The following is an 8,549-nucleotide window of genomic DNA, read 5'->3' on the forward strand; positions in this document are numbered from 1 at the left end:
ATTCTGTTAATCTGGACGTAGCGTTTTGTGGGAGAAACGTTTCGTCATCATCAGGTGACGTCTTCAGTCTCAGCTGACTGCAGGTTTCCAATCTTATAAACAGTACATTTGCATAATGTGCTGCATAAAGGGCTCTCTAACTGGGGGGGAGGCTGTTACATCTTTGCAGGAGGTCTCCTCTCTACAGGAGCTCACTCTGCAGGTGGGGGAGAGATATTGGAGAGGTGGAGAATGACTCAACCAGGGTGTCTATTGTTTTGTGTAGTCTGGGAGAAGATTGGATGATGGGGTGGGTGCAGTTTTCTCTGCGGTGGGGCTGGGTGATGCTTGCCCTGGCGGGTTCCAGAGTGTGGGGGTGCCTACTGCGGTCAGCGGGGGAGCTGGCCCCAGGGAGGGGCCGCTTGCCCCTCCCTTTCTTCCCTCCCCATCCTCAGCTGCCTCCCTCTTCCCGCTCCACCACACCCACACACACTCAAGGCCTTGGGGTGCAGGAGTGTCACCAGGGTGCAGGGGAGGCACTCCCCTTCTGTCCCCTTCTGGCTGCCTGTGCCTCAATTTTATTGCGCGACCTAGACATCCACATTACTCATGCTCTCATAACACATACATATAGGGCCTTGGGGGTGGGCACGTTTTACAGCATCCAGAGGATGTTCTGTGTATTCAACCCTTCTCTGGCGCTGGTGCCCTACCCTCAATTTTAAATGCATATAGACATTGAGGGTTTTTGGGAGGAGCCGTGCTGCTATCTGGCAGGAAGCACCATGCCCTCCTGTGTTTTAAATGCACTTTAGAACAGCACACAGCAACACTACATAAGAGTGGGCGTATGGAGGTTTGGGGTCTTCACTCACCCCGGTTCTGTTACCCGTCAGGGCTGGGGGGCTGGGAGGAGGTGCTGGCCGTCGGATTGGGGTCTGATATGCGGGGCCTCCCTGCTACTGCAGATAAGGAGGCGGTCTGCTTTCCTCCACCCCAGAGAGAAGGGTTACATCTCCTGGGCCCGGGTGCGGTTTGCCCCTCTGGAGGCACGGGTACCCGGACCTGGGATATAGAGTATGTTTGGGGAGTGTGACTGTGTGTAATGTGTCTATTTGTGTCTGTCTCCACGTCGGGTCAGTGCAAAGTATTTGTTTATGTATATGGGGGTGGGAATGCACGTTTGTGCCTTCGTGCGCCTTTTCGTCCATGTCTATATGTCAGCTTGGGTCTTACACTCCACCTCTCTGGGAACATCTCAGGCTCTCAGAGGTCTATCTCCCCTCACCACACTTCCTGCTGGTGGCTGATGCTCTCAGACGTTGGTGGTTCTTGGTGTCTGGGGCTGGGCGCTCATGTATGTACCGAGTCGCGCCTGTGGCCCGGCTGGGCCCCTTCAGGGGGGTGGGGTGCCCTCAGGTATCTGGGACTGAGGCTAGGTCCTCTCTGGCACAGCTGGCTGCCGGCAGTGACCGTGGGCACATCACTGCAACCCCCTCTGGCCTCTGCTCCGTGGCTGCTTGATGACCTCTCGTTCAGGGCTCTCCTCAGCTCTTCCCAGGAGGGTGGCACAGTTGCCCCCCTGGTAGTCCTCCTCGGGTCCTCGTACTCTGGGGCCTCTGGATGTCTGGGGCCTGGATCTCCTCCATACCTGCTTCATGCCCTGGGGGACGGGGCTATGACTCCCCACACTCCCTAGCAGATCGTTACATGGAGAAACCTTTGGAATACAAGCGTGCTGATGCAGACAGGTGTGCACACGGGTGTCCACAGACACAAACTACACCTTTCTTGGCTGCTACCTCAAAGCACATTGTGCACTGTCGATCTTGCGTGCTGCACAATATCGTTTAATATTTAGTATCTACTGTTATCTACTGCTAGCTAGTTTATTGTGATGGTGTTGTTTTTATTATGTTGCTCTTTTTTGTTTGTTTTCTCTTCTGTTTTTTCTTATCTCCATACAGGTGATCCAGGTGTTTTGTTTTTCTTCCCCCCTTTCTCACCATCTCTTCTCCCCTCCTCTATTTTTCTCTCTCTCCCTCTCTTTCTTTCTTTCTTTCTTTCTTTCTTTCTTTCTTTCTTTCTTTCTTTCTTTCTCCCTGTCCTATCCTCCAGTCATGTCTGCCCGTCTGTAACAACTGAAAATCAAATCAAATAAATACATAATTATAATAAAGGTCAATCAAATGGACCAATATGGCCATGATGATCCAATTGGTAAAGTAAATCCGCTTGGCATCTTTCTTGGCCTTCAGACAACAATTCTGATGGCTAAAGATCCAAACTGGACAGGAAAAAAATTAAAGCTGACAGCTCACTGATTCTGAGCTGCAGGTTTTGTTTCTCTCCAACCAAAATTGGATTATAATGGATTATAGAAATCAGTGATGTTACCCAGCCCCAGCCTAGGCCTGACAGAAGTCGATGTAGCTGTGGGTAATAAGCAGGGGCGGATCTAGAAGAGTGGTATGGGGTGGCAAGTGCCACCCTAAAATGATCCCTTGCCACCCCAAGTGCCACCTCAGTTTTGCATATAACAGTGCTATTTATTAAAGTAAGATAGCATTAACAGTTTGAGCGTAGTTACAGTCAACAGTGAATATAAATGCTAAAACTGAATGTGTCCCCCCCTCCACCATTAACAAATGGTTCAGCCCATAGCAGGACCGGCTTTTTTCTTGTTTTCAGTAGCAAGCGATGCTTGTGATTGTGCCAGAGCACAATTTGAACAACACCATGGGAATTTCGGATTTTACACAGGTGGTTGGATGTTACACTCTGGAAATGGAAGGAAGGTGAGTGTTATTAACCCTCTGTGGTCTACGGACATGTCGCACCTCAAAATCACATGGCTGATGTAAGCTGACATAGCAACAAGCTGCAGCCACGTGGAGTCTCTATTTCAGCCCACATTGAAAGTTCAGACTTCAAAGTTTTTTAATTTTAATTACAGGCCAGTAAATCCAGAGTTATGATAATATATATCAGCCACGCTTTTTTCTAAACACTGTCGCCACGTTTGTGTGTGTGTTTTTTAAGCGTTTTTTTTTTTTTTTTTTTTTGTGTCCCTTTTGGATCTTTAGCATCAGAATTGTTGTCTTAAGGCCAAGAAAGATGCCAAGCGGATTTATTTTACCAAATGGATCATCATGGCCTTGCCATATTGGTCCTTTTGATTGACCTTTATTATAATTATGAATTTATTTTATTTTCGGTTGCTACAAATGGGACAGCCATGACTGGGGGATAGGACAGGGAGAAAGAATGAAAGAAAGAGAGGGAGAGAAAGAAAACCAGAGGGGATAAGAGACGGTGAGAAAGGGGGGAAGAAAGAAAGAAAAACAAAAAAACACCTGGATCACCTGTATGGAGAAAAAAAAACAGAAGAGAAAGCAAACAAAAAAGAGCAACATAATAAATACAGCACCATCACAATAAACCACCACCATGCCATTCGGCCACCAGGAGTGAGCCGGTACATACATGAGCCCCAGTCGACAAGGACCACCAACACACCAACGTCTGAGGGCATCAGCCACCGGCAGGGAGTGTGGTGAGGGGAGATAGGCCTCCAAACTTTGGAGGGCCTGAGATGTTCCCAGAGAGGTTGAGTCTAAGACCAAAGCTCACATATAGACACAGATGAACAGGCGCACGCGGACATAAACGTGCATTCCCACCCCCATATACACAACCAAATACTCGGCACTCACCCAACGTGTAGACAGACACTGCACAGACAGTCACACTCCCCAAACATACTCTATATCCCAGGTCCAGGTACCCCCGCCCCCAGAAGGGCAAGCCGCACCTAAACCCAGGAGATGTAACCCTTCTCTCTGGGGTGGAGGCAAGCGGACCACCTCCTTATCTGCAGTAGCAGGGAGGCCCCGCATCCCAGACCCCAATCTGACGGCCAGCACCTCCTCCCAGCCCCCCAGCCCTGACGGGTAACAGAACCGGGGTGAGTGAAGACCCCAAACCTCCCTACGCCCGCTCATATGTAGTGTTGCTGTGTGCTGTTCTAAAGTGCATTTAAAACACAGGAGAGCATGGTACTTGCTTCCTCTCAGAGAGCAGCACGGCTCCTCCCAAAAACCCTTAGTGTCTATATGCATTTAAAATTGAGGGTAGGGCACCAGCGCCAGAGGCGGGTTGGAATACACCAACCATCCTCTGGATGCTGTAAAACGTGCCCACCCCCAAGGCCCTATATGTATGTGTTATGTGAGAGTGTGAGTAATGTGGATGTACAGGCGGCCAGAAGGGGACAGAGGGGGAGTGCCTCCTCTGCACCTTGGTGACATACCTGCACCCCAAGCCCTGCGTGTGTGGGTGGGTGTGGTAGAGCGGGAATAGGGAGGCAGCTGAGGATGGGGAGGGAAGAAAGGGAGGGGCAAGCGGCCCCTCCCTGGGTCCAGCTCCCCCGCTGACCCCAGTAGGCACCCCCACACTTTGGAACCCATCAGGGCAAGGGGGCCCAGGCCCATCCGGACCGGGGCCCGCAGCAGCAGCACCGCCCAGCCCCACAGAGTCCGGGGCAGCCCACCCGACTCCACCCCTGAGAAAACTGCACCCACCCCATCATCCAATCATCTCCCAAACTACACAAGACAATAGACACCCAGGTTGAGTTCATTCTCCACATCTCCTATATCTCTCCCCCCACCTGCAGAGTGAGCTCCTGTAGAGAGGAGACCACCTGCAAAGATATAACAACCTCCCCACCAGTTAGAGAGCCCCCTAGTTGGGCCAATGTACCAGAGGTCCCCTGCACTGGGGCTGAGCCCCCCTGCACCCACTCGCCCACAGCTCCGGCGACACAACAGCCAGGACCCAAGCCCCCAAGGCCCAGCCAGCACCCCAGACCGGGGACGGAGCACCCCCAGACCCCCAAGCCTCCACGCCTGTCCCGGACCCACCCAGGGGCAGCCAGGGTACCAGGCCAGTAACCAACCAGTAGCCAGCGTCCGTAAGCGTTTTCTAAGGACAGTGCGAAAACAGTAAAGAAAGGGGGGAAAAGCCACCTCTTTCCTATCGGTGGAAAAATGTCGACCAATTAAAAAAAAAAAAGTTAACACTTGGGATTTGGTTGTTTAGGAAGAGGGAAAGGTTTTTGGGATTGACGGTAATGGCAGCGAGACAGAGCGAGCGAGTAAGAGTGAGAGAGAGAGAGTTTAGATGTGGGAGATTTGTGGCGTTTAGTGTGGAGTGTATACTTAGTGTGTTGTGTTGTCTTGTGTAGTTGTTCTGTTGTGAAGTTTTGTTTTGTGTGTCACTGAGGGCAATAAGGAATGTCACAAAGGCACATTTGTAAACACTGTCACTAAGTAGAAAACCAGCAGAGTGATACACCTCCTGTTGTCAGGCCTGCAGGTTTATCCCATTGGCGTTCTGTCTTTTGGTGGACAAACTTTTTTTTTTTTTACTACTTTTTACTCTTTTAATCTGCTTTCACACAGTTCAACAAATGCTCGTGCGGTCTAGATTTCAGATAGATGATACTTCTTTTAGAAGAGAGAAGGTTTGATACATCTTCTATTTACTGGGAATTTGTTAGCATCCATTCAGCTATAGGCATAAGACTGACAGCTTGTGTGATAGTTTGGACTAATATGTTTTTCTATTTTGTTCACAAGTAGTCATGAATAGGATGGATCACACTGATGGTTTTTTGCCCCTCACAAGAAATGAATCCGTTTTTCCCTTCACAAATTGTTACCCATTGATCGCGTAGACCACGTAGTAACAAGTAATTGCTGTTTCTTTTCTTTAGATTGGATCAGTTGGAAAAATCAAACTGAAGCTCAAACACAGGTAGCACAGGTGCCATCAGGATCATCTGAAGACATCAAGCAGCTCAGTGGAATATCACATGGAGACTTTCTCAGGATGGTCAACGCAAAGACCAGTCGCGACTATGGTACAATATGACTGCACTCAAGTAACTATTTCTACTACAGTTTATGACTATTTGTTATTTTCAATAATCTTTATTTTTATAGAGCATTTTTCTTTCTACTATAACTAAAAAAAAGAAAAATGGTAAATGGCCTGTATTTGTATAGCACTTTACTTAGTCTCTATGGACCCCAAAGCGCTTCACACTACATTCACACACTGGTGATGGCAGCTACATTGTAGCCACACTGACAGACGCGAGGCTGCCGGACACTAGCGCCACTGGGCCCCACCACCAGTAGGCAACGGGTGAAGTGTCTTGCCCAAGGACACAACGACCGAGACTGTCGGAGCTGGGGCTCGAACCAGCAACCTTCCGATTACAAGGCGAACTTCTTGAGCCACAATCGTCCCGTGGCAATGATAAAATCAGAGCTCTGCAGACCTCTCAGGAGAAGATGAGGAAGCTCTACAGCGGCCCCCTGAAAGCTGGCGATGCCTCCAAAGAAGCCTTCTACCAAATCCTCAAGAAACGTGAGAAGATGCTCATTGAGGACCTCAGCTGAAACAGTACAAAGTAAAACCAGGGTCTCCTTTATGATCACAGAGTAACTGAGCTGATGTTTGTTAACTTACAGGTCTATCAAACCCGTGGCTGTCAGACTGCATCAACACTGCACCTGTCCCCAGAATAGCTTCTTCACACAGGGTGCAGCCAACATCAGAGCACCACACAGAAGGGCCCGCTAACTGAGGAACTGCGGAGTGCTTCGGAGGCATCTACCATCAGCGACCCCCGCTCCCAGATCTCGCCCACAGTGGAAACGTCTCAGGTGCTGCAAGAGGAAGCAGAAGAGGGGTAAGCGCGGAGGCATCAGGCAGGATCAGGCAGGCTAGCGGCTGAATTTGTTTTTACATTTTTGAACCTTCTACAGAGGCACCGTTGAAAGCATCCTCACCAGCTGCATCACTGTGTGGTCTGGCTCCTGCACTGCCAGAAAAAGTTATTGAGTATTGAGAGCAGCAGAGAGGATCGTGGGTACTTCTCCTCCCTCCCTTCAGAACATCTACAGCACCCGCCTCATCTCTCTGCATTACAAGTGACTCCACTCATCCGTCCAACAGCTTCTTCAGTTTGCTGCCATCAGGAAGGAGACTGAAGAGCCTCAGGGCCGCAGACTGAGACAGCTTCATCCATCAGTCAGGATGCTGAATTAACTCCCTGCTCTCGCACACACCAACTCCAGACCTGCATCCACCTCTGAACCCCCCAAACATACAAACTCTGAACTTCAACCATCGCCCTTTCACTGACTGCCCCACCTCCACATGCACATGAACTCTTGCCCACAAACACTGTTGGACTCTGCTGTTTATGTAAGATTGTATTGTGTTCCCATCTATGGATGTAGCATTCATGTGAGAAGCTTCATCTTTGTGCTGAACTGTGTATTCATCCTGCAGTTAATACGACTCCTGTGCATGTGTGATAGATTGATTATTTGTTGAAGTTCATAATGGAGTAAAAAGTTGTGGTTAAAAGTTACCCAATGTATTATTCAATTTATTTCAATATGTAAATGTATAAACAAGTGTAACAGGGTCATAAATCACATTGTTATAATTACACAAAATGTGTCCTAAACCCCCAAACCGTTCCTTTTATACCTGACTTTTAGGACCTCCAAGCCTGTAGTTATGTTCATTATCAGTTAGAGCCCCTCCTCATTCTTTTCTTCTTCTTCTTTGGTGCAACCCTATAAATACAGTGTACCCCTTTTGCCTCTCCCCTTTTCTACAATTCCCCTGTGGGAGAGGTTGGTATAATTTCTTTCCCAACACTGTAAAACGCTCATATAATGCATATTTAGCCACCTGGATGTTTCTGATTGTGATTTTTAGTTCAATTATTGTCATTATTAAGCCTGTTTTTGTTAGATGTTATAAGTGTGTAGTATGTATGTATCATAAATGTGTTTTAGGTACCATAAATGCTAGCATGAATATATACTTCTTGCTAGCTTGGAAGTTGTGGTGGGTTGAGCTAACCCTCTTCCCCACTGTTTTTATTTGGTCGTAGGAGCTGGAGTGGGCAAATTATTTACTTGGAGGCCTTTCTTTCTTTTACCTTTTTTATCAGGTATGTCAGATTTCATGTTGTTGTTTTATCTTATGTCAAATATGTTACGTATAAATCCATACTTTATGTTTAATGTAAAAATAAATGCCAGCCTTTTTTACAATTCCCCTGTGGGAGGAGCTGGAGTGGGCAAATTATTTACTTAGAGGTCTTTCTTTCTTTTACCTTTTTTATCAGACACAACGCAGAATCACACCGGTTACACAAGGTTAAAAGAAGTCCCATCAAAGAGATGTAATGTAACACAGGCTAAAACAGTAAAAGAGTTCATGACTATGTTCAACCGGATAAGAATCCTTAATGTGACTACAACCTGTGTAAAATTCAATCTGTGATCCACTTGTCGAGCCTGGGGAATAATCCATGTGATTCAGTAATCATGATTGATTCGTTATGTCTGCCGTTGCCGGCCACGATGCCTCATTCGCAATGAAGCTGCTGAAAGAGAAGCATCGTGTCTGAGCGTCGTCATTGACTTATCCCCTTTTCAGGGTGTAACACACGGTGTGTGTTGGAGGACTGAGAT

This window comes from Neolamprologus brichardi, chromosome 10, assembly GCF_056152115.1.
Source record: "Neolamprologus brichardi isolate AB-2024 chromosome 10, ASM5615211v1, whole genome shotgun sequence".
NCBI lineage: Eukaryota > Metazoa > Chordata > Actinopteri > Cichliformes > Cichlidae > Neolamprologus > Neolamprologus brichardi.